This window comes from Mobula birostris, chromosome 18, assembly GCF_030028105.1.
Source record: "Mobula birostris isolate sMobBir1 chromosome 18, sMobBir1.hap1, whole genome shotgun sequence".
NCBI lineage: Eukaryota > Metazoa > Chordata > Chondrichthyes > Myliobatiformes > Myliobatidae > Mobula > Mobula birostris.
In genome coordinates, this window is record NC_092387.1 from 66,874,874 (window position 1) to 66,902,637 (window position 27,764).

Consider the following 27,764-nt stretch of genomic DNA (forward strand, 5'->3'; position numbering starts at 1 on the left):
CAGTTTCTGAAATATTCAAACCACCCTGTCTGGCACCAACAATCATTTCATGCTCAAAGTGACTTAGATCACATTTCTTCCCCATTCTGATATTTGGTCTGAACAACAAGTGAGCCTCTTGACCATGTCTGCATGTTCTTATACATTGAGTTGCTGCCACAAGATTGGCTGATTAGATATTTGCATTAATGAGCAAGTGTGCCTAATAAAGTGACTACAGAGAACATTATAGCACAGTACAGGCCCTTCAGCCCACGATGCTGTGCAAACCATCTGGCTTCCTCTAAAATCAATCTAACCATTACCCCCTACATAGCCCTCCATTTTTATAACATTCATGTGCCTATCGAAGAGTCTCTTAAGTGTTCCTAATGTATCCGTACTTTTTGGCTCTGGATTACCGCATCTGCGGCCTCTCTAACATAACAGCAGCAACCCAAGGCTCCATCCGCAACCAGGCAGATTTCCCAGTGGCAATGCATTTTAGTTCCAGTCCCCATTCCCGTTCTGACATGTCAGTCTTCAGCCTTCTCTACTCAGGTTGGAGGAACAACACCTCATAATCGGTTTGGGTAGACTCCAATTTGATGGCATGAACATTGATTTTGCTGACTTCCAATGACTTCCCTCTTCCATTCCTCACTATGGCTCCCCTCTTACCTCTTCTCTTCTCCTCAACTATTTATCAGCTTTCCCTGGTGCTCCTCTTTCTTCTGTGGCCTACTCTCCTCTCATATCAGATCCCTCCTTCTTCCACCTATCTCCCTGCAGCATCTCACCTCATCCACCCTCTCTGCCCCACCCAATTTGGCTTCACCTATCACCTTCTAGCTTGTACCCCTTCTCCTCCCTCCGCCTTCGTATTCCCCCTTCCTTTCCAGTCCTGATCAAGGATCACGGCCAGAAAGATTGACTGTTCCTCTCCATAGATGCTGCCTGACCTGTTGAGTTCCTCCAGCATTTTCTGTGTGTCACTCTGTATGTGAAAGGAGCTGATTTAAATATTAAGACTGACTTTGGCAAATGGAACATCAGAGGAGCTGATCAAAAGTTGGTTAAAAGGGTACATTTTAAAGAAAGATCTGTTGTTCTTCAATAGCAAATGTCTGCACAATGTCCTGATGGACTTTGCTGTCTCGCTGAACAATTCCATGTTACCATCGTCAATGCATTAACAGCAAGGAAGTGGTTAATTCCACATCTAGCTTTTGGGCATATTCTGATTGATTGGCAAGAGAGATGGTTCATTGTTGTGTATGAATTGCTCTGTAATGTTCAATTGCATTAATAACCTTGCCTAAGTCAAGTTCTTTGCATGGAATCTTCTGCAGTTTTCTAAAACTATTTAGTCTGATGTCTCAGTATCCCATTAACGTATCCCGTCCTTGCATTTAGTCATGATTGATTGATTTATCCATTTGTTTATCTATCTAGCTAGATAGCTATACAGTGTGGAGTAAGCCCTTCTGACCCTTTGAGCTACCCTGCTCCAGCAACCACACAACTCCGATTAACCCTAACTTCATCACAGGACAGTTTACGGTGACTAATTAACTTACCAGGACTGTGGGAGGAAACCAGAGCACTCGGAGAAGACCCACGCATTCCACTGGGAGGATGCAGAATGGTGCTGGAATTGAATTCCGAACTCTGGAACTTCCCAAACTATAACAGCCCACACTAATCGCTGTGCTCCTGCAGTATGTGATTCTTTCATAGCCAAGAGTAGATACAGGAACACAGTGGTTAAGCTGCTGGACAATCTCCCAGGTCCTTATTCTACTGATGCCAAATACTGATGTTTGAATCTCACCTCTGCAGCTGGCAATTCCAGTAATTAAATGCATCTGGAATACCAAACATCTGTAATCGTGACCATCAGATAAAAGTTCAGCCAGCTCACCCATGTATTGCAGATAATAACAACTGCTATCCTTGCCAAGTCTAGCTTACACTTGACTCCAGATCGAATCTCAGCTTATCCCTGGAGTGGCTGTTGTTCAAAGTTCAAAGTCAGTTTATTATCAAAGTCACTGTGTACTACCCTGAGATTCATTTTCTTCCAGGCGTTCACAGTAAATACAAGAAACACAGTGGAAACAATGGAGAGCAAAGACTGGCAATTGACCAATGTGCAAAAGACAAACTGCAAATACAAAAAAAAAGACAAATATTATTGAAAACATGAGTTGTAGAGTCCCTGAAAGTGAGAAATGGTATCTGTTGAGAGTTGAGATTATTCACGTTGGTTCAGGAGCCTGATGGTTGTAGGGTAATAACTGGTCCTGAACCTGGTGGTTTGGGACCCTAGACTCCTGTACTGCCTTCCTGATGATAGCAGTGAGAAGGGAGCATGGCCTGAACGGTGCGAGTCTTTGATGGATGCTGCTTTCTTGTGACAGCGCTCCTTCTAGATGTGCTCAGTGATGGTGAGGGCTTTTCATGTGATGGACTGGGCTGTATCCGTGACTTCTTGCAAGCTTTTCCATTCCTGGGCACTGGTGTTTCCGTACCAGGGTGTGATGCAGCCAGTCAGGACACCGTCCACTGTGCATCTGTAGAGGTTCATCAAATTTCATAGAAAGTGAAGACATTGGCATGCCTTCATTGTAATGACACTTACAGGACCATTTCATTCATGATTCTGTTCAGTTGTATACAGTTTAAAAGGCTGTCTTTATGTCTTGAATACCATAAGACCATAGGAGAGACGGGCAAAATTAGGCCATTCAGCCCAACGGGTTACTCCACCATTCAATCAATGCTGATTTTTTTTTGTTCATTTTACTGCCTTAACTCTTAACCACCCCACTTACTAATCTAGTTATGCAGCCAGTGACACTACACAGCCGTCTGTGGCAATGAATTCCACGGATTCACCACCCTCTGGCTCAAAAAATTCCTGCTGTACTCCATTCTAAAGAGACCCCTCTTTATTCTGAGGTTGTGCCCTCAAATCTGAGATTCTTCTAATGTAAGTATCCTCTGCATGCCCACTCTATCCGGGCCTTTCAGTATTCAGTACGTTTCTGTGAGAGCTCCAATGGGTACAGAAAACACAATGCATCGATGCCCCCTGCACATCGTTGTCTTTTGTGGTGGATGGAACAAAGATGCTGGAGGAAGCAGATCTGTAATGGATGTTGGATCTCGCCAATATAAAAGTTGCTGCCTCGGATACAGTAGGTGACCTCGACACTTGGGCGGACTGATTGGAGCCCGGTACGGAGACGTAGGAGCAGCTGTAGCGTTTCTTACACTTGCAGGGATAAGTGCAAGCAGGGAGTAGCAAATGGACAGGGGAGTCACGCGGAGGACGATCCCGGTGGAAAGTGAAAAGCTGGGAGGAGGTAAAGATGTGTTGGTCATTGAAGATGGTGGAAGTCGCAGACAATGATGTGCCGTAGCTCACGGGGTGGTCGGTGAGGACAGGAGGATCTCTATCCCTGTGAAGGCAGCGGGAAGATGGGGATGGGAAATAGAGGGGATGTGGCTGAGGGTAGCATCAATGGTAGAGGTAGGGAAAGCCCATTCCTTGAAGGAGGAGGACATCTCAGATGTTTTGGAGTAGAAAGTCACATCCTGAGAATAGATGCAGCAGCAACGAAGGAACTGAGGAAAGGGAATAGCGTATATTTCAATGATAGGGTGGGAAGTGGTATAGTCAAGATAGCTGGGAGTCCATAGGATTATAGAAGATATAGTGGACAGTCTGTCTACAGATATTTTCAACTGAAAATATCATTGCTCTTTAATGATTTTTACAGCTTTCTCCCCACTAGTGTGTCCGCTCCTTTAACCTGTTGAGTGTAAGAGTTTAACTAACATGTAAATAACTTGTTATAAACAATAAAGCAACACACACACGCGTGCGCACACACACTCTCACACACACACACACACACACACACACACACACTCACACACACACACACAAACACACACACACACACATACTCACACACACACACACACACACTCACACACACACACACACACTCACACACACACACACACACACACTCACACACACACACTCACACACACACACACACACACTCACACACACACACACACACACACACACACACTCACACACACACACACACACACACACACACACACACACAAAATACTGGAGGAACTCAGCAGGTCAGGCAGCATCTATGAAAATGAATAAACAGTTGACGTTTTGGGCTGAGACCCTTCACTAGGACTGGAAAGGAAGGAGGGGAAGATGCCAGAATAAAATGCTCTGTTGAGGGGAAGGAAGTGAGCTGGAAGGCAATGGGTGAAGCCAGGTGGATGGCAAAGTAAAGGGCTGGAGAGGAAGGAACTGGATAGGAAAGGAGAGTAGACCAGAGGAGAAAGGGAAGGAGGTGGGGACCCAGGGGGACGTGATAGGCAGGTGAGAAGAGGTTAGAGGCCAGAGTGGAGAATAGAGGAAGAGGGGAGGGGGAGGGAAATTTTTTAGGCAGAAGGAGAGAGCGATATTTATGCCATCAGGTTAGAGGCATTCTGTCTGGGTTATTTCCATAGACGCTGCCTGACCTGCTGAGTTCCTCCAGCATTTTGTGTGTGTTGCTTTGGATTTCCAGCATCTGCAGAATCTCTTGTATTGTTATAAACTATACTATTTTATGTATTTCATGGTGCTGATTGGTTTAGCAACAGTTATGTGATTATACAACTGAAACCCAACAAGGAGATCGAGCCAGTGGTATCACAAAACATCCACATTGTCTACATCAGCATTTCCAGAGCAAACAGCATGTGGTTGTCACTTTCTACAATGAAACCATCTCATAACTTGTTAAACAACTTTATTTTACATAGTTCATGCTGATTTGATTGTTCAACTTACGTCTAAGTAGTTAGAGCGAATGGCATCACTAAAGAGGTCATGGGTTAAGAGTGAAAGTCAGACATCCCACCTCTCCCAGAAGTTCCGGGAGTCTCCTGCAAATTAATAGCAGATCTGTGATGCCCGCAAATTATATACAATATCCTGGAAATCAATTTTTTTGAGAGTGAGTGAGGGAGAGAGAACAGGAGAGAACGTGAGAGCGAGAGAGAGACCTCGAGAGAGAGAGAGCGTGCCATGGGAGAGTGTTCCAAAAAATATCTATAAAACGTACGTCACCCCAGACTATCCTAAAGTGTACCCCTGCCTAGTAGGGGTCAAAATAATGACAGTGTTTCTCGCTGCACTGTTTGCAACAGTGACTTTTCTATTGCCCATGGTGGGTTAAGACTGTAAAAGACATGTTGAGGTGAGTTTAACAGGTGTCATTCGTTCATTAGCATAGCTAATGTTATTTAAACTAGCTGGCTAGCTGCTAAGGAGCTACTCTATTGCAGACATCCCACCTCTCCCAGAAGTTCCAGGAGTCCCGCAAATTGATGGTGCTACCTCCCTGAAATGAGTTTTTGCAGGGTGGGATGTCTGTAAAGGTGAATTGTTTCTTCACTCAGAGGGTGGTGAGAGTGTGGAATGAGCTGCCAGCAGAAGTGGTGGATGCAAGTTTGATTTCAACATGAAAGAGAAATTTGAATGAGTACATGAATGTGAGGGGTATGGAGGGCTATGGTCTGGGTGTAGGTTTTTTGGACTAGGCATGGACTAGATGAGCTAGAGGGTTTCTTTCTGTGCGGTTGTGCTCCATGACTCTAAAACCTCCAATCTGGCTAAATCAGTGCCCCGGATTTAAAATTGGAAAAGGCCACTCAGCCCATCAAACCTGGCCTGCTATTCAAGATCATTGTGACTGAACGCCAACCAAGCTTCACCTCCTCTTCTGTACCAGTTCCTGGTCATCCTCCATTCCATAATCTTACAAAAATTTAGCAACCTCCATTTTAAATGCCCAAAATGACCCAGTCTCCTGAGGTAAAGAATTCGAAAGGTTTGTCCAGCTCTGCAGCAAGAACCCTTGGAGAGACTGGTATTATCCACCAGCTAGTTATCTCCTTACCCTTGATACAGAATGTCGTTGATCCCTCAGAACTCTGCTGAAATCTATTTGCTAAGTTATGCAAGTTAATTAACGTCATCCCAAGCAGACCATCATCGTCTCCACACTGTGGTGTCACACTGACGTTCCACATTAGAGTTCCATTAGACTTCTGACTCATTAGATTTGTGTGCTGGGAGCACTTGGTGATATGATGTGTGAATTACAGATAGGTTCAATTTTGCATCTTGGTTGGTTCAGCATGTATTTCATAGTCCCTTATTTAATTCCTGGATTCAGCGGCGAGTTGAAGACCTTATTTCATGGTACAGCGTGGAACAGGCCCTTCCGGCCCTTCAAGCCGTGTTGCCCAGCAACCCACCGACTTAACCCTCGCCTAATCACAGGGCAATTTTCAATATCCAATTGTCATACTAACTGGTATGTCTTTGGACTGTGGGAGAAAACTGGAGTGCCTGGATGAAATTCATGCATTCAGTGGCTCAATTTAATATCAGAGAATGTATGCCGTATACAACCTGAAATTCTTACTCTTCACAGACATCCATGAAGGAGAAAAAAACTGACAAAGAATGAATGCCAGAAAATGCTGGATGAACTCAGCAGGCCAGGCAGCATCTATGGAAAAAGTCCTGCTGAAGGGTCTTGGGCCGAAACACTGACTATACTCTTTTCCAAAGATGCTACCTGGCCTGCTGAGTTCCTCCAGCATTTTGTGTGTGTTGCTTAGATTTCTAGCATCTGCAGATTTTCTCTTGTTTGTAATGTCAGAAAGTGTTAGAATCCCAGAGACCCCTTCCCCCCACCACACACAAGCAGCAGTGAAAGTGTTGATCTTCCCCCACCTGCATCAGCACCCCCCGCTGCCCACCATGCAAACAATAGCAAAGCCCTATGATCTAGAGTCCATCAAAAACTACTGTCCATCCCAGCACTTTGACATCTCTCTGTCTCACTAGTGAGCGAGAGAGAGATATCGCTCCTGCAACAGTAAGGCGGGTGGCCAACGGCTTGCTCTTTCGATGTTGCAATGTGTCGCGTTGCTTGTCTGGGCTCCCTGATTCCAGGCTCTCTCTCAGCACTGAGACAGCGAAGATATGCAAACTCCTTACAGAGGATACCAGGGCCTCCTGCTTCTCACTTTTCCTAGACGTGTGGGACTGTTTCCCTTTGTTTATCCAGTCTCTGGTGAGTGAGGTTTTAGGGAGCGAAACCGTTATATTAGTCACGTTCAAAGATGGATGGAAGTGTTCTCGGAGGTTTTATCACATGACTTCCTCCCTATTGGTCTGTCTCTAGGGGCACTGGCTTTCCAGTGGCGTTTGGAAAGCACCCAATCACCTTGTTACGTAGATAGGTTTGTCTTATTTATTTATTTGTTTAAAGATGCAGTGTGTAACAGGCCCTTCTTGTCCAACTATACATCTGTTTAGTCCAAGAAGACTCAGATCTTCTATCAACCGTCACCAATTGAGACAGATCGGATAGAACCATCATTTCAACTTGGCGAAACGACCCTGGAAAACGTGGACCCCTTTCCGTATCTTGGAAGTCACCTCTCCCTCCAATGTCGACCTTAATGATGAGATCCAACATCGTCTTAAATGCGCTGGAACAGCTTTTGGACGCCTCCGAACAAGAGTCTGTCATGACCGTGACATGCAAACAGACATCAAAATGTTAGTGTACAAAGCAGTGGTGATCCCAACGCTGCTGTATGCATCAGAAACCTGGACAACATACTGACGACATCTGAAGGCACTTGAAAAGTTTCATCAAAGCTGTCTTCGAAACATCTTAAATATCAGCTGGGAAGATAGAAGAACCAACGTCAGTGTGCTGAATGAAGCAAAAACAACAGGCATTGAAGCCTACGTCATCACGAACCAACTAAGATGGAGCGGTCGTGTTGTTCGGATGAAAGACGAACGTCTGCCAAAACAACTCTTCTACTCCCAGCTTAAAGAAGGCAAACGTAAATGAGGCAGACAACAGAAGAGATTCAAAGACGTCTTAAAAGCAAACATGAAGAAATGTAACTTCAACATCGACAATTGGGAGACCAATGCCAAGGACAGGAAACTCTGGCAAACCATCATCCGAGAAGGAACAGCAACTTTCGAAGCCAACAGATGTGCAGAATTAGAAGAAAAGAGAAGAAAATGGAAAGAGAGGCAGCAACAACCAAAACCCGATCTGCCATCTGGAACTACCTGTCCTGAATGCGTAAGAACTTTCAAAGCCAAGATTGGACTCATAAGCCACTTGAGAGCCCATAAGTAGATCTTCCAGTGGCCACACATTTTAATTCTACGTCCCATTCCCATTCTGATATGTCTATCCACGGCCTCCTCTACTGTAAAGATGAAGCCACACTCAGGCTGGAGGAACAACACCTTATATTCCGTCTGTGTAGCCTCCAACCTGATGGCATGAACATTGACTTCTCAAACTTCCGCTAATGCCCCACCTTCCTCTGTCCCCCTCACTATACCCCTTGCCCATCCTCTGATTTCCCCCCCTCCCCCATTTCTTTCTCCCTAGGCCTCCTGTCCCATGATCCTCTCATCTCCCTTTTGCCAATCAACTGTCCAGCTCTCGGCTCCATCCCTCCCCCTCCTGTCTTCTCCTATCATTTCGGATCTCCCCCTCCCTCTCCCACTTTCAAATCTCTTACTAGCTCTTCTTTCAGTTAGTCCTGATGAAGGGTCTTGGCCCGAAACGTCGACTGTACCTCTTCCTAGAGATGCTGCCTGGTCTGCTGCATTCACCAGCAACTTTTATGTGTGTTGCTTAAAATTCCAGCATCTGCAGATTTCCTCGTGTCTAGGATTGGATAGCTTGTCATTTGAAGAGCATTTGATGGCTCTGGGCCTGTACTCACTGGAATTCAGAAGAATGAGGGGTGACCTAATTGAAATCTATTGAATGGTGAAAGGCCTTGACTGAATGAATGTGGAGAAGATATTTCTTATGGTGGGAAAGTCTAAGACCAGAGTACACAGCCTCAGAATAGAGGGCCGCCCTTTAAGAACAGAGATGAGGAGGAATCTCTCTAGCCAGACAGTGGTGAATCTGTGGAATTCTTTGCTACAGGCAACTGTAGTGACCAAGTCTTCATGTATATATAATACATATATTTACATAATATATATGTATTATTCTTATTGGTCAGGTATCGATCTATCAATTGATAGATTCTTATTGGTCAGCTCATGAAGGGATGGGGGGGGAAGGCAGCAGATTGGGGCCGAGAGGGGAAATGGAGCAGACTTGATGGGCCAAATGGCCTAATTCTGCTCCTAAATATTATGGTCTTATGGTAATCGTGTAGATCTTCTGAGGTAAGTGAAAGGTCACCTGAACCTTGGCATTTATTGTAGTTCATTGCACCCTTTCACAAGGCATTATGGTTTTGCATTGTAGTCACACTTTCTCATGGTGATGACTGGTATTGTCTGACGCTGGATGGTTCTGGAAAGCTTTGCGATCTATCTCGCTCTGCCAGAATCTGCCTTTGCCTCACTGAGTGTTGCCAGCCAACTGAGCTACTCCGGGAATATCTGTTAAATGAACATTACAGCGATTCAAACTCAAAGAGAAACAATTTGTGAGATACAACATGGGCCATTCTGGAACTGCTAGTCTTTACTGCAATGCCAACTCAAGTGTTCAGTTTACTGGAAAGAGTATGCATTTTTTTGGAGTGTTTCTGTCCGGGCATGTTGCTTCCTGATACGGTAGCACACTGTCCCTGACTATATGCTGATAGAAATGGCCCAGACACTTGGGGAAGTGTGGGTTGATTTAAGAAAATGGGTTGGTCGAGGGTGGCAAGGTCGTATAGCAGTTAGCGTAAAAGCTGATTTATACTTGTGTGTCAAATTGACGCCGTAGGTACGGTGTAGCCGCGAACCATATGCAGAGCCTATGCAGATCCCTACGCCTTAGCCTGATGCGACATGCACCTCTGCCAAAATGTAGCTATGTGTCGCAGCAATGCAGACCGCAACAACTGTGATCAGTCTGCTTGGTAACATCGCATTTCCTCCTACGCTGCAATAGCTTCCCATTGGGTGACTGAAGGGCAGGGAAGGAACTCTGGCTGCAATGCTTTCCATAAAGCTTTACAGACCTCTGGAATCATGGAGGACACATTTCGCTTTTACGAAAAAAGACACTCGCTTTAAACTTGTTTACCCTGAGAAAGACTACCATGACCATGAAGCCTTGTACAGGCAGGTGTGTGCGCATGTGTGACGTGCGCAAATTGCAGAGCGACGCAGACACACCAACGCACAAGTATAAATGCTCACTACGGCGTAGCCCACTTGCGTAGGCTACGGTGTAAGCTGGTACATACAAATGTAAATCAGCCTTAATACTTTACTGCACAAGCAATTGGAAGATTGGGATTAAATTCCTGCTACTGTAACACACACAAAATGCTGGTGAACACAGCAGGCCAGGCAGCAGCTATAGGAAGAGATACAGTCGACGTTTCAGGCCGAGACCCTTCATCAGGAAGAAGGGTCTTGGCCCGAAACGTCAAGTGTACCTCTTCCTATAGATGCTGCCTGGCCTGCTGCGTTCACCAGCATTTTGTGTGTGTTGCTTGAATTTCCAGCATCTGCAGATTTCCTGGTGTCTGCCTGCTACTGTAAAGAGTTTCTATGTGCTCCCATGACCGCGTGGGTTTCCTCCCACATTCCAGAAGACGTATGGATGAAGATTAATGAGTTGTGGGCATGCTATGATGGTGCTGGGAACATGGTGGCACTTGTAGGCTGCTCAGCACATCCTTGACGCTAACCGTGCCTTTCACTGTATGTTTCGAAGTACATGTGACAAAGTTAACCTTTATCTTCTCTTGCGCACGACACAAAAGAGTTGGAAGATTAGCACCAAAAGAGTCCAGGGCCAGAGGGCACAGCCTCAGAATAGAACAGAGATGAGGAGGAAGTTCTTTAGCTAGATGGTGGTGAATCTATGGAATTCATTGCCTCAGATGACCTCAGAGTCTTTATTTTGTGGTGCCACAGTAGTATGGTGATTAGTGTAACACTATGGCACTGCCAGCAACCCGTGCTCTGGGAGGGGTTTGTACGTTCTTGTGACAGTGGGTTTCTTGCAGGTGCTTCACTTTCCACCCACAGTCCAAAGAAGTACAGGTTAGTAGGTTAATAGATCACATACAGTAGGTGTAACTGTGCACCATGGGTTCTCTGGGCTGAAATAGCCTGTTACCATGCTGTATCTGTGAAAAAAACTCAGTGAGTCAGTTAGCACCGCTAGAGAGACATCATAATCTGAGGTGAAATCTTGATCCTTCAGTCTCCCTTTTCAGGGCTGTACCTCCACTGCAGTTTCTCTGTAATACTATACACTCACTGGCCACTTTATAGGTAGACCTGTACACCTGCTTGTTCTTGCAAATATCTTATCAGCCAATCATGTGACAGTAACTCAATGCATCAAAGCATGCAGGCATGATCAAGAGATTCAGTTATCGTTCAGGCCAAACATCAGAATGGGGAAGTACTGTGATCTTAGTGACTTTGACTGTGAAATGATTTTTGGTGCCAGATGGGGTGATTTGAGTATCTCAGAATCTGCTGACCTCTTGGGACTTTTACACACAATAGTCTCTAGAATTTACAAAGAATGCAACAGTTTTGTGGGCGAAAATGAGTTGTTAATGAGAGAGGTTACAGGAGAACAGCCAGACTGGATCAAGCTGACAGTAACTTAGATAACCACGTGTTACTACGGTGGTGTGCAGACCTCTCTGAACACACAACACATTGGCTACAGAAGACCACGAACATACACCAAGTGACCACTAATAAAGTGGCACTGACTTTATTCTGCATTCAGTATTTTCTCCCATATTTGTGACCTTTGTGCTTATAGATGGAATGATCTGTCTGGCAGGCAAGCTAATAAAAGCACTTCTCTGTATCTCGGACCATGTGACAACAAGAAACCAAGTATCCTGAATGCCCTTACCATTTGTTCAACCTGTCGTTCAGTTTTCAACAAATTGTTCCACCCCTTGAGCCAGTTATGGAATTCAGTGAGATCGCAGCTAGCCTATATCTGCCTTCATAATTGCAATGGATTCTGCAGATGCTGGAAATCCAGAGCAAAATACTGGAGGAACTCAGCAGGACAGGCAGCGTTTACGGAGGAGAGTAAACAGTCGATGTGTTGGGTTGAGACCCCTCATCAGTCCTGGATTACCTAGATTGAGGGATAACTGAAAATCAAAACAAAAACTGAATATCAGTCTAAACGAAATGTCCCTGCCCGAAACATCGACTGTTTATTCCTCTGCATAGATGCTGCCTGACTTGCTGAGTTCCTCCAGCACTTTGTGTGTGTTACTCTATATTTCCATCATCTGTAGAATCTCTTGTGTTTAGAAATGTCAGCTCCCAGGTTCCAAGCAGCTTCTGCTCGTGGTTTTCTAACAGTGGGACTGGTTTATCTCGCGTGTTACCTGCCTGAGCAGCAGCCATCTGCTGTACTTTCATCTTAAATTGGGCAAATGTTAGCAATACAAGCTGCAGAGTTAATCCAAGACACGACGTATGTTGTTATCTGGGGTACTGGCCGGATTACTTCTCAGGGGAAGATGATTGGTGTGAGGAGGACAAAGGATTGCATTTTTGTGTACACAAGATTCTGAACATTTAGACTATTAGACATAGGAGCAGATTGACGCTTTTCAACCATGAGTGAGCTGAGCAAGTACCGAATCCTTCCAATGACAATAACCTAATATCAGACATCAGAGTAGGATTAGGCCATTTGGCCCATTGAGTCTGCTCTGCCGTTCCATCACGGCTGATTTAATATCCCTCTCAACCCCATTCTCCTGCCTTCTCCCCATAACCTTTGGTGCCCTTACAAATCAAAAGCCTATCAACCTCAACTTAAAATATACCAAATGATTAGGCCTCCACGGCTGTCCATGACAATGAATTCCATAGATTCACCACTCTCTGGCTAAAGAAATTTTTCCTCATTTCTGTTGTAAAGGGATGTCCCTCTATTCTGAGACTGTGCGCTCTGGTCCTGGATTCCCCCACTACTGGAAACATTCTCTCCATGTCCATTCCATCTAGGCCTTTCATTTACTCATGATCAGGTTGCTTATTGTTGCAAGAGAAACTGAATCACATGTAAAGAAAACACCATGTCTCTGGGTTCTTCTGGGATGCCTTTGCCATTGCAGATCTTCTCATTTTATGCAGCGGCCTGTGTGATATCTTACCAGCTAGCAGAAGATTCCTGAAAGGTTAACCTGCCTCTCTCCATTTTCCGGCATTTTCTGTTCTTTTCCATCAGCTTTCCAGCAGCTTTTCCCGACTGTCTGAAATGTGATTCTTGTAATCTGTGGGAGGGGCTGTACCTGGAAATTAAAGGATGTCAAAGTCAAAGTAAATGTTAATATCGAAGTACAACTATGCCATCAAATACAACCCTGAGATTCATTTTCTTGTGGGCATAAACAATAAACTATAGAATAATAACTATAACAGAATCAATAAAAGACTGCCCAACATTGTCCTCCATTTTTCTGTCATCCATGTGACTATCTCTTAAATGTCCCCAATGTATCCACCTCTACTACCCACCCCCGGCAGCGCATTCCATGCACCCACCACTCTCTGTGTCAAAAAGCTTACCTGTCCCCCCCCCCCTTACTTCCCTCCAATCACCTTAAAATTATGCCCCCTGATATTAGTCAAAGCCTCTGGCTAATCACTTGATCCATGCCTCTTACCATCTTGTACGTCTTATTCAGGTCACCTCTTCTGTCTTGTTTCAGAGTGGAAAACCCTAACTCACTTAACGTATCCTTATAAGATATGTTCTGTAATCCAGGCGGCATCCTGGTAAATCTTGTCTGCACCTAATTGTCCCAAATTGATTAACACTTTGGGCCATTTCGGTGGCCTGGAGTCCCAGAGAGAAAGTTGGGGAAATGAGTGGTGGCCTGGGATGGGGATATGTTTGGACACTGAGGAAACCATGGTTATTAGAATCAAAGATGAGAAGTTCAAAGTTTAAGGTAAGTATATGACCAAAGTACATATATGTTACCATATACTGCCCTGAGATTCATTTTCTTACAAACATTCGTTTTAGAACAAAGAAATACAACAGAATTAATGAGAAACCACACACAAAGATTGACAATCAATGTGCAAAAGGAGGCAAACTGCAAAATGCAAAAAAAAGAAACTAATAATAGTAAAAATACATAAATACTGAAAACCTGGATTGTAAAGAACGGACTTGGTCAAAATCTGGCAAGCAGCAGGTCGGAAAAAAAGAGATGTAAATGTAACTTCCGTACTTGGTTCAAATCCTAACATACTTCCTGATGCTAGAAATCTGAAACACTGCAGGAATCACTCAGCATGTCAGGAAAGTGAAACAGAGTTCACCTTTCAGGTCGAAGAGGCTTTGCCAGGCTAATTGGGCGAGTTGTGTTCACTTCAGGAAGCTGCAGCTTCTCTGGCCTTCTGAAGTGTGGTTAAAGTTTGTGGTAACTAAAAATCTCTCCAAGAGCCATTCCTAATTCCCATGTTAAACCCTTGTTTTCCTTGGTTCCAGGATTTTGGACTGAAAGAGGAAGTTCTTGGAGATAACATTCCCGTGAGTAATGACATGCTTTTTCAACTCTGTAATTTACTCATGAATGTGGATTAAATTTCTACTTGTACGTGCAGGCAGGTTAAAAATCCATCAGCGTACATATCCGGTTTAGTAATAAAGATACAATTGGTCGGTTTAGTAATAAAGATACATTTTGATAGGCTTTGTTTATTCCAAAACTATGTAGCGGAGGCCAGGTTTCAGACCATAAGATACAGGACCAATGTTAGGCCATTTGGCCCATCGAGTCGCTCTGCCACTTCATCATGGCTGATCCAAGTGTGAGCATGTGTACACCAAGAGGATACATGGGAGTGTGAGAGAGGGTGCGTATGTCTGTGTGTCTGTACAGGTGTGAGTGGCATGGTGTTGAACCCACACCCAGCTGAGTCTCTTGAACCTTCACGCCCATGTGGTGGCTGTCCTGTAACAGTCAGCCCAGGTTCAAGGAAATTCCACAGAGGCATCGTCCATCCTCACTGCAGAAGGAGTGTCCTCAACCCGAGGGCGCCCAGTCAAGGGAGAACGCAGCCGAATTCTCTGCTCTGCTCAGTCAGTGCTGGTGGAACTTTAGGCTCAGTTTATGCTGGGGATAGCCAGGCTCGCTTCGAAAGTAAACTTGCCAAAAAAGAAGAAAGGTCAGAGGTAGTCAAGATGCAACCATCATGGAGGGCTGCACTCTATGATCCTATTGGTCAGATGAATTTGCCTTTAGGTGACGTGTGTGCTAAACTTGGGAAATGCTGGCTAACTCTAGTTAAAACAAAGCTGTGGAAAATGATGGCTCAAAGATATTTTAAAGACAGTCTCCCAAGTTTGAAGCAGTTCCATTTGGTCATTGCCTTGAGGAAGGAGATCTGTTATTGACTAATTGTCATTTCTTCATTCTCTTTTTGGGTTGTGGTTGATGGAGACATTGGCCATTGGCAGAACCACGAAGGGTGCGTTGGGGTTGAGACAGCACAAGAAACAGCCTTGTTTTGTTGTTGTTTTGTTTTGCTGCTATTGTACTGCTGTTGTTTGTGTGGTTCTGCCCAGGTGTTCACGGTAGAACAAGGGAATATAGTAGATTCATTGAACATCTACACACAAAGGCTGACAGACAAGCATTGTGCAAAAGAAAACAAATTATGTAAATAAAAACTAATACTGAGAACATGAGTGTAAAGAGTTCTTGAAAGTGAGTCTGTAGGTTGTGGAATCAGTTCAGAGTTGTGGTGAGTGAAGTTTTCTACACTGGTTCAGTAGCCTGATGCTTGAAGGGTTCCTGAGCCTGATGTCTTCTGTCTCACCTGCCTGATGGTAGTAGTGAGAAATTGGCATGGCCTGGATGGTGGGGGTCTTTGATGATGGATGCTGCTTTCCTGAGACAGCATTCCTTGTAAATATGCTCACTGGTGTGGAGGGTCCTGCTGGTGATGGACTGGGCTGCATCTGCCACCTTCTGTAGATCTTTCCATTCCTGGGCACTGGTGTTTCCATACCAGGCCGTGATGCAGCCAGTCAGGATACTCTCCTCTGTGTACCTAGACAAATTTGTCAAAGTTTTTGGTGACACTTTATTCACAATAAATTTATTGGTCAAAATTTATTTGCAGTGAGAAACATTTAGATTATGAAGACACGTAGTCCTCTTTTATTGTCATTTAGTAATGCATGCTTTAAGAAATGATACATTATTTCCTCCAGTGTGATATCACAAAACACAGAACAGACCAAGACTGAAAAAACTGACAAAACCACATAATTATAACATATAGTTACAACAGTGCACGATACCATAATTTGATGAAGAAAGTCCGTGAGCACAGTAAAGTTCAAAGTCTCTCAAATGTCCCACATCTCACGCAGTCGGGAGAGAGAAGAAAAACTCTCCCTGCCGTGCCGACCACAATCCGACTCTGAGTCATCCGAAAACTTCGAGCCTCCGATCAGCTCTCCGACACTGAGTACTGAGTGCCATCTCTGTCGGAGCAATTTGACCTCTTTCTCGGTCGCCAAAAGCAGGCAAGGCCGGGGATTTTGAGGCCTACCCTCCGAAAGATTCCCGACCACACAGTAACGACAGCAGCGAACGGGCATTTCAGAAATTTCTCCAGTTGTTCCTCTGTGCTTTCACGTCCATTCTCCATCAAATCAGAGTTGTCCACGGCCCCTATTTAACGGATACAACATCATTTGCACCGGAGAGCTGCGCACGTGCGGCGTGCTGCCATCTTCTCCCGCCTTTACCTACATGGTTATTAAATTCATAGAACATAGGACAGTACAGGCCCTTCAGCTCATGAAGTTATGGTGAACTTTTAACCTACTCTAAGACCAATCTAACCCTTCCCTCCTTACATAGCCCTGCATTTTTCTATCATCCAAGTGCATGTCAGTCGTGTTGTTATTTTCGTAGCACCCTGCAGTGATGGAACGTGTCATCGTTCGACCTGACTCAGGCACTCCACGTGTGGGATAGAAGGAGCCCAGCCTGTTGTCCTTCCCCGTAGAGCTTTAGCATCGGTAGCACTGAGCATCCCTCAGCATGTACAAGTATATGCCTGGGTCTTGCCCGACGATTTTGGGAGAAGAGAGAGTGGGACCAGGCCAGACAACTGGCACCCTGCGATTCCCTCCTTTTAAGCGGCTTGGCTTTCTGTTGCGTTGATGATGTCATCGTGGCCAAGGTGACATGAAGCAGCTGTGATCGGGTAATTTTACAAGCAATCAGAGAGGAGGGGACACATTTTAAATTTAATTATTGCTGAGCGGGGTTAACATTCCAATTAGATTATTAAATGTGGCATTTTCATTGTGTTGAGAGGGTGTAGCTCTGAGACGTTGAGAAGATTTTACTACATGGCAAAGCTACTTTCCCACAGCAAATAATGTAACCTTTAAGTGTGAATTATGGATCGCATTAAGTGCACTGCATTGAATGTATGCTGAGCTGTAACCAGAGTTTAAAAGAAGGTGCAGCAAACTTCTGTTTTCGAAACTTGATTGTCAAGGCTGATTATTGACAGAGTTGAGTGTAGGAAAGTGAAGCTGTAAATCATTGCACTGTTCACCACGATCTGGTAATAATCAATTGCACATTATATGTATCGCCAGATCCTACTGCTGATCTTTCGCACTGACACCTGGAACACTGTCATTATCAATGCTTTCAGAGAGCTACCGTTGGAATCATCGAATAGAGCGACATGCAAGGAGGATTTCAGTCTGTCCAGCCCCGTCTCAGCTGGCTTTTCCAAAGGGGTTTCTGGCTGAATCCTTTCCTGCGCTCTGTCTCTGCAAGCCTCACGTTCCTGGCGCCATGCAGAGAGCTTGAAGCAAATGGCCGTAAGCTTGGCCAAAATCTCAGCATCCTGAATGTGAAGTGAGGGACCCTGAGCACCTCTCTGAAGATGGGAGTTCAAATCCCACCATGGAAGCAGGAGAATTTTTAATACCAGTAATTAAATAACCGTGGAATAGTCACGCATTGGTAATGGTGACCTTGGAATTAATGGACTGTTGCATAGTCCCACCCCATTCACTGATGCCTTACAGTAAAGGAAATCTGCAATATAGATATATGAGCATTAACTCAAGGTATTATTTATTATATTACAGTCTTGCCAATATTTTCTCATGGTCACAAGAGGTTGTGCAGGCGCTGGAAATCCAGAGCAACACACACAGACACAAAATGCTGGAGGAACTCAGTGGGTCAGGCAGCATCTATGGGGAGGAATAAAAAATTGATGCGTTTCAGGCCTAAACCTTTATCCTGACTGGAAAGGAAGGGGAAGAGAAGCCGGCACAAAGTGGGGGAGCGGAAGGAGTGCAGGTGATAGGTAAAGCCTGGTGAGGGGAAGGTAGGTGGTTGAGGAAGAGAGGTGAATTGAGAAGTTGGGAGATGATGAGTGGAAGAAGGAAAGGGCTGAAGAAGAAACTTTTACTCCTGGCTGGTGATGATCACTGGCCTGGCTCACATACAGTATTAGCAGCAGAAGCAGGTTTACTTTCACTGACATAGTATTGTGAAATTTGTTTTGCTGCGGCAGAATGCTGTAAGATATAAAATATACTATGAATAATTATATATATATATGCACACACAGTGGATACTGGTTAATTGAGAGATATTGAGACCAGTAAATTTTGGCCCCATTAAGCATCTGCCCTAATTAACTAAAGTTTCATTGAAATAGTTCAAAGGTTCAAAGGTCCAATTTAATGTCAGAGAAATGTATACAATATACACCCTGAAATGCTTTTTCTTCGCAAACATCCATGAAAACAGAGAAGTGCCCCAAAGAATGAACGACAGTTAAACGTAAGAACTCCAAAGTACCCCCCCCCCAAGGTCCTGTCCCTCCCACGTGTAAGCGGCAGCGAGCAACAATACCCCCACCCCCCACCAGCAAAAAAAACATCAGCACCACCACCAAGCTCTCAATCATGAGCAAAGCAAAAGCAAAGACACAGACTTGCAATTACCCCAAGGACTTCACATTTCACCCGGCATTCGACATACCACAGGCTCTCTCTCTCTCCCTAATAAGGCAGAAGGAGGTGTCTCTGTTTTTTCCGTTAAAAGGTATGAGAAAACACCAACTTCCATTTAACTGAGTAACACATTGTGTATTTAAATGAAATGCAGAAAAAATTAGAACACTACCAATGCTACGACAGTACTATAAATCTGTATATTAGTTCCTAATAGTTATCAATGGAGGAATTGATCAAGTGTACACTGATGTGTTCTTTTGATTCATGTTCAAGTTTGTCTTTCAACCATATCAATGAATACAGCCAAACAAAGGAGTATTCCTCCAGTGCCAAGGTGCAATACACAGTACCAACAGTCACACACAGCACGTATAGCACGTGTAGTTATGATAGTAGAAAAGCAGACAGTTACCAAAAAATAATATAGCCCAGATTCCTGAATATCATGGGCTGCAGATTAATGGTATATTAATGTTCAAAGTTCAAAATGAATCTCTGCAGAAGTCTTTGGCATCCTTGGTTTTTTATATTGTTTAACACGGTATGGCCTCCACAGAACATCACTGTATTCAACCCTGAGATTCGATTTCTTCTGTAGGGTAAATTCAAGAAACATAATAGAATCAAAGACCGTACCCAACAGGATGGACAAAGAACTGATGTGCAAAAGACAACAAGCTCTGCAAATATAAAAGGGAAAAAAGAAATAATAACAATATTATATAAATATGCAATAACTATAGAGATCATGATTAGAAGAGTGCTTGAAAGTGAGTGTATAGGTTGTAGAAACAGTTCAGTGATGGAGTGAGTGAAGTTATCCGCACTGATTCAAGAGGCTGATTATTGACAGATAGAACCTCATGGTATGGGTCCTGAGGCTCCTGTACCTTCTTCCTGATGGCAGCAGGGAGAAGAGAGCATGGCCTGGGTGATGGGGTTCCTTGATGAAGGATGCTGCTTCCTGGTGATAGCACGCTGTGTAGATGGGCTCAGTGATGGGGAGGGCTCTACCTATAATGGACTGGGTTGTGTCCACTACTTTTTATAGGATTTTCCATTCAAAGGCATTAGTGTTTCCATATCAGGCTGCAAAGCAACCTGTCAGTATACCCTCTATCACATATCTATAGAAGTTTGTTAAAGTTCTAGATGTCTTGCTGCCAAATCTTCGCAAACTTTTCGGACGGTAGAGGTGCTTTGTAATTGCACTAACATACTGGGCTCAGGACAGCTCTTCTGAAATGATAACACCAAGGAATTTAAAGTTTCTGACGTCTTCACCTCTGAATCCCTGATGAGGACTGGCTCATGGACATCCAGTTTCCTCCTCCTGAAGTTATTATCAACTCCTCGGTCTTGCTGACATTGAGTGAGAGGTTGTTCCTGTGGCATCACTCGGACTAGACTTTCAGTCTCTCTCCAAAGGTGATTCATCACCGCCTTTGATTCAGCCAATGAGAGTGGTGTCAAAAACAAATTTAAATATGGCAACAGCCTCCTGTCCTAATTAAGCACATCGTGTCCCAAATAAACAAAGGGAATATTGGCTATTTTCTTGATTTGTTTTTGTTCTTTAAGAGCTGTCCCAAATAAGTGGCTTCCCTGATTAACCGATGCCCCAATTAACCTGAATCCACTGTAGTGTGCTTAATAGGGACAGGAGACTTGTTGAACAATTTCTAACTATTAGGTATATGAACTTGTGTGGCCATTAGACCATAGTTAGAGTGAACATTTGTTAAGTAGCGTCAGTTGTATGTGCTTGTGTTTAAAAAGCAGAGATTAAGTACTGCAAAAAGAGAGGAAAGGTAGTGAGGTAGTGTTCATGGGTTCATTGTCAGTTCAGAAATATGATGGCAGAGGGGAAGAAGTTGCTCTTAAACTGTTGAGTGTGTGTCTTCAGACTCCTGTGCCTCCCAAAGGTAGTAATGAGAAGAAGGCACGTCTTGGGTGATGAATGTCTTTCATGATGGATGCTGCCTTCTTGACGCATTGTCTTTTGAAAATGTCCTCAGTGCTGGGGAGGCTGGTTTTCATGAAGGAGTTGGCTGAGTTTACATCCCTCTGCAGCTCTTTCCAATCCTGTGCAGTGGCCCTTCCGTACCAGACAGTGATGCAACCATTCTCCATGGTATATCTGTAGAAATTTGCTGGAAGTCCTTGGTAACGTACCACCATGTGTCAGGCCATTGTGTGCCATAGCACGGCTGGAGGGCTTCACTGAGGGAAACGTAGTAGCAAATCGCTATAGGGTCCTCCTTCTCTACATGAACTAATAGACTGGAAGGGAGCCAGCCCTCTTCTCCATGGGTAATAAATCCTCTTTTCCCATGCCATCTCTCCACAATAAATAAAGTAAAGCTGTCCTCTTCACCACACAATTTTGAAAAGCTTACTGTGGCTTAATGCATTATGCATCCATTAAGTCGTAAGTCACAGCATTGTGCAGCACAGAATCAGGCCATTTAGCCCAACTGGTCCATTCTCACCATGACTCCCACTTAAATTAATCAGTATTTGGTTCATGTCCCTCTGAACCCTTCCTGCCTATTTACATGTCCAAGAATCTATAATGAACCTACCTCAACCACTGTCTCTGGCAGCTCATTATACAGTGGCATGCAAAAGTTTGGGCACCCCTGGTCAAAATTTCTGTTACTGTGAATAGTTAGGTGAGTAGAAGATGAACTGAACTCCAAAAGTCATAAAGTTAAAGATGAAATATTCTTTTCGACATTTTAAGCAAGATTAGTGTAATATTTTTGTTTTGTACAATTTTAGAGTGAAGAAAGGGAAAGGAGCACCATGCAAATGTTTGGGCACTCCATGAGATTTGAGCTCTCAGATAACTTTTACCAAGGTTAATTAGCTTGTTAGGGCTATGGCTTGTTCATAATCATTGTTAGGAAAGACCAGGTGATGCAAATTTCAAAGCTTTATAAATACTCTGACTCCTCAAACCTTGTCCCAACAATCAGCAGCCATTGGCTCCTCTAAGCAGCTGCCTACCACTCAGAAAATTAAAATAAATGATGCCCACAAAGCAGGAGAAGGCTACAAAAAGATAGCAAAGCGTTTTCAGGTAGTTGTTTCCTCAGTTCGTAATGTAATTAAGATATGACAGTTAACAGGAACGGTGGAGGTCAAGTTGAGGTCTGGAAGACCAAGAAAACTTTCTGAGAGAACTGCTCGTAGGATTGCTAGAAAGTCAAATTAAAACCCCCGTTTGACCGTCAGGAAGATTTAGCAGACTCTGGAGTGGTGGTGCACTGTTCTACTGTGCAGCGACACCTGCACAAATATGACCTTCATGGAAGAGTCATCAGAAGAAAACCTTTCCTGCATCCTCACCATAGAATTCAGCGTCAGAAGCTTGCAAAGGAACATCTAAACAAGCCTGATGCATTTTGGAAACAAATCCTGTGGACTGATGAAGTTAAAATAGAACTTTTTGGCTGCAATAAGCAAAGATATGTTTGGAGAAAAAAGTGTTCAGAATTCCATGAAAAGAACCCCTCTCCAACTGTTAAGCACGGGGGTGAATCGATCATGCTTTGGGCTTGTGTTGCAGCCAGTGGCACGGGGAACATTTCACTGGTAGAGGGAAGAATGAATTCAATTAAATACCAGCAAATTCTGGAAGCAAACATCACACCGTCTATAAAAAGGCTGAAGATGAAAAGAGGATGGCTTCTACAACAGGATAATGATCACACCTCAAAATCCACTTTGGACTACCTCAAGAGGAGCAAGGTGAAGGTTTTGCCATGGCCCTCACAGTCCCCCGACCTAAACATCATCAAAGATCTGGGGATAGACCTCAAAAGAACAGTGCATGCAAGATGGCCCAAGAATCTCACAGAACTAGAAGCCTTTTGCAAGGAAGAATGGGTGAAAATCCCCCAAACAAGGATTGAAAGACTCTTAGCTGGCTACAGAAAGCGTTTACATGCTGTGATACTTGCCAAAGGTGGTGTTACTAAGTACTGACCATGCAGGGTGCCTAAACTTTTGCTTCGGGCCCTTTTCCTTTTTTGTTATTTTGAAACTGTAGAAGATGGAAATAAAAAAGTAATCTTGCTTAAGATATTAAAGAAATGTGTTGTCTTTAACTTTGTGCCTTTTGAAAATCATGTCATCTTTTACTCGCTTAGCTATTCACAGTAACAGAAATTTTGACCGGGGTGCCCAATCTTTTGCATACCACCGTATATACCACCAGGAAGTGACCATAGGGTTACTATAAACTTCAAGCCATTTTATGTGTTTCCTTTTCCCAGGCAGTTAATCTGATTCATCATTCTCTTTCGACCCCCACGCACCCCCAGTCACTGCACTGCACAGTAAACACTCCAAGTTACTTTTTATAATAGCAACACACAAAATGCTGCAGGAACTGAAAGGTTCAAGGGGTTCATCTAGGATGCCTCCTGCTTTTGCACAATACTGTATGATGTGAAATGTATTGTTTTGTGATTGTAGTACATTGGAAATATTTTTAAAAAGCTATAAATTACAGCAATAAGTAAATAATACAAGAAATGGAGGAATAATGAGGTGCTGTTCATTGGTTTGTGGACCATTCAAAAACCTGGTGATGGAAGTGAAGAAACTGTTTCTAGATGATTGGGTGTTGGTTTTCAGCCTCCTGTACTGTCTCCCTGGTGGTAGTAACGAGAAGGACGCAGGCCCCAGATGAGGATTCTGAATGATGGATGTCACCTTCTTGAGGCTCAGCTTCTTGAAGATCTTCTTGATGGTGGGGAGGGTTCTGTCTGTGATGGAACTTTTTGAGACTACAGAACTCTGCAGCTTTTTCTGATCCTGTGCAGTGACCCCTCCAAACCAGGCGGTTATGCAACCATTCAGAATGTATATCCATCAAAATTTACAACACTCTTTTTGGTAACACACCACATCTCCTCCAACTCCGAACAAAACACTAAGCGTTGACTGTTAACGCTTTTCCATAGATGCTGCCTGGCTGCCAAGTTCCTCCAACATTTTGTGTGCATTGTGAGTGTTGACTCTAGTGCTGCAGCCAGTTTAGGGAGCAGAAAATACTTGGGAGAATTTCCTGCTCTGCTAACTAGTGCTGTGGGATACTGGATCATCTTCAAAATCACTTGGGGTTTGAAAGATGCATTAGAAGTGCATGTTAATATTTTATTGTCCAAACACCAGAAGAAGCATGAATTCTGAAAAGTTATGGTAATGAAATCATTTTCACCTCTCAATTGGCCAAATCATTAGCTCCAGAAACAAAATATTCTCATGGCAATTAGCAACGTGAAGGCAGCTGATGCAGAAAAATGCCTTGGTGTGGAACGTAATCTTTAAAATGCTGATCATCAGGCCCACCTCCTGCAATAAAAATATAATTTGAGTTACTTACTCTCCCTAAGCCAGTGGCCCTCATTATGTGGATGAAATTGCAAAATTCAATCCTTTCAAAATCCTTTCATAAACCATGACCCGATGGTTATAGAAGCTGGAATCTGACTTGTACGAATTATTATTAATGTCTGTCCACAAGTAAGCTCAAAATGATGATTATGCATCATTGTTGTATGTTGGAAATGTTTCAATACTCCCAACCTCAGCAGCAATAAAGATAATGAAAATCCACTCTGGACAGACATATCAGAGTTCTATCCCAAGCAGAGTGCCCTTCAACAGCTGAGCATCATTGTCTGGTGTGATGAGGATGTTCTAAAGGGATATAGACTTATAGAGAAGAACTGAGGCTTTGCCCCTTGGTCATTGACTCTCTCACTATCCTCCCCATGTTCAGTCTATCTAGACTTTTCAATGCTCTACCCACAAAATGCTGGAGGAACTCAGCAGGCCAGGCAGCATCTAAAGAAAAGCGTAAACAGTCGAGGTTCTGAGTTGACATCCTTTGCTAGTCCTGATGAAGGGTTTTGGCCCGGGACGTTGACTGTTCAGTCTTTTCTATAGATGTTTCCTGGCCTGCTGAGTTCCTCCAGCATTTTGTGTGTATTACTTTGATTTCCAGCATCTGCAGATTCTCTTTTGTTTGCCTTTCAAAGTTCAATAGGTTTCGGTGAGACCCTCCTCATTCTTCTAAGCTCCCGTGAGTACAGGTGCAGAGATGAGAAGGTAGTTTGATAAGTCCTATAAGTCACCAGTAGTGTGTAGACAATTGGTAGTAGAATCTGGTGGGAGCTTTGGGATTCTGGGGAGAATTAAATGAGATATGTGTAATTAGTAAAGATGGAAGACTGGAGCAACATCCCTGTGGAAGACAAGCAGACATTAAGTCTCTACTTCCCCACCACCCTCTCCATTTGTCCAATACAGAAGATTGGAAAAAGCAGCAGGAAGTTGTAAACACAGCCAACTCCATCATGAGTTCGAGCTTCCCCACCACTGAGGACATCTTCAAAAGGCAATGCCTCAAGGAGGCGGATTCCATTACGAAGGACATTCACCATCCAGGACATGCCCTCTTCTCATTACTACCGTCAGAGAGGAGGTACAGGATCCTGAAGACATGCACGAAAGTTTTACAGACAATTTCCTCTCCACCATCAGAGTTCTGAACAGGCCATGAACATTAGCTCACTATTTGGCTCGCTTTTTGCACCCCTTGTGGCAGTAGTAAACAAGTTACGTGTACCGAAATGCAGTGAAAAACTTGTCTTGCTTACTGTTCATACAGAACAGATCATTATATGCTGCAGTGAGGTAGAACAAGGTAAAACAATAATAGAATGCAAAATAAAGCATAACAGCTACAGAGAAAGTGCCATGCCAGCAGACAGTAAGGTGCAAGATTATAACAAGGTGGACTGTGAGATTAAGAGTCCATGTTATCATGCTAGGAAGCTAGTTATCTTCTAACAGTGGGGCAGAAGGCAGGCTGGAGACTGGTGGTAGGAACTGGCAGGTGATAGATGGATCGAGCTGAGGGGCGTGATAGGCAAATGAGTGAGGGAATGAACCTGGGAGCTGATCAGTGGAAGTAACAAAGGGCAAACGATGGTGGGATATGATAGAGGAAGGAAGAGGATGAAATTAAAGCAGGGAAGTGGGGAAAGGAGCGAGTGGGAGGGGTGTGTTAGGGATGGGCAGATTGAGAGAGAGAGGTGGGGAAATAGAGGTTCAATATCCACTTGTTTTTCACATTAGTCTTGTATCTTTACTAATCACACAAACCCCATTTCATTCTTCCCATAATCCCAAAACTCCTCACCAGATTCTACTACAGATCTACATTGGTGATTTGCAAGATTAATTTATTTATCACCCTATCTTCCCTCCTCTGGGCCGGTACTCGCTGGAGTTTAAAAGAATGAGGGAGGATCTCATTAAAACCTATCGAATATTGAAAAGCGTAGGTAGATTGGACATAAAAAGGGTGTTTCCAATAAGGGGTGAGTCTAGGACCAGAGGGTACATCCTCAGAATACAAGTACATCCCTTTAGAACAGATGAGGAGGAAAATCTGTGGAATTCATTGCCACCCAGCTGTGGAGGCCAACATTGGGTCTATTTAAAGTAGATATTAATATGTTTTGACGAGTAAGAGTGTCAAAGGTTACGGGGAGAAGGCAGGAGAATGGGGTTGAGAGGGATAATAAATCAGCCATGATGGAATGGCAGAGCAGACTCGATGGGCCGAATGATCTAATTCTGCTCTTATTTCTTATGGTCATATCTAGTTATTTTTGTTTCTCAATCTCCATATCCTTTATCTGCTTCAGGATTTACTGGGTTTAATAGCAGGCTTCTGATTAACTCTGAATTATGAGAAAGCTCTGTTGCCATGGTGATAGCTTGCAAGAGAAGTTTATATCAAAAGAAGGATGCTACAGCACACCGGTTGGAGATCACAGTGCCCCCAGGGAGGAGATGGGCAGTCTGCCATCACCTGTGCAGTGATTGAAAAGAGTTGATGTTTTTGAACTCCAGACTCTGTTTTTGCAGCTAATGTTGAGAGTGTGTGCATAGGATATATTTTTCAGAGTTCAGGGCAACCCTAAGAGATTTGCTTTCAAATAATGAACTAGCTGAATAGTGTGCCCATCGATGTGTGATGTGGTTTGCCGGACTGGTGGAGCATGAGGTGATGAGGGTTACAGATAGAAGGCTGGGTTGTTTCCCTGGTCCCTGGAGAACAGGGAGCCTCAGTTGGCCTGACTCTTGTTGACTGTTGCTTCTTTAGAGCACAATGAGAGATTAAAGATTAAGGATTAGTTTTATTTGTTATATGTAGTCCAAAATCTACGATGAAATGTGTAATTTGTGTCAACAGCTAACACTATCTGAAGATTTTCTATCTATTTATCTGTTTCTTCATTATCTATCTATTTATTTATCGATCTATCTATCTATTTAGAGATACAGCATGGAACAGGCCCTTCAATCTGTGCTGCCCAACCTACCCCTGACAACCTGGTTTAATCCTAACCTTATCACAGGACAATTTACAATACCTGGTATGTCTTTGGACTGTGGGAAGAAATCGGAGCACCCAGGGAAAATCCACACATTCCCTGGGGAGGACATACAGAGAATCCTTATAAAGGATGCCGGAAATGACCCCCAAATCTCTAATACCCCAATCTGTAATAGCGTTGAGCTAACTGCTGTGCTTTTGTGGCA

At 43.7% G+C, this 27,764-nt stretch overlaps 1 protein-coding gene across 1 annotated transcript in view; it reads left to right on the plus strand.

The window, feature by feature from the left end:
- Window positions 1–27,764, plus strand: part of LOC140212191 (bifunctional heparan sulfate N-deacetylase/N-sulfotransferase 2-like) — a 566,492-nt gene that overhangs the window by 207,920 nt on the left and 330,808 nt on the right. The window contains exon 4 of the mRNA XM_072282865.1: window positions 14,604–14,645. The gene's annotated coding sequence lies outside the window, so the exon portion shown is untranslated. The remainder of the gene's footprint in view (window positions 1–14,603; window positions 14,646–27,764) is intronic.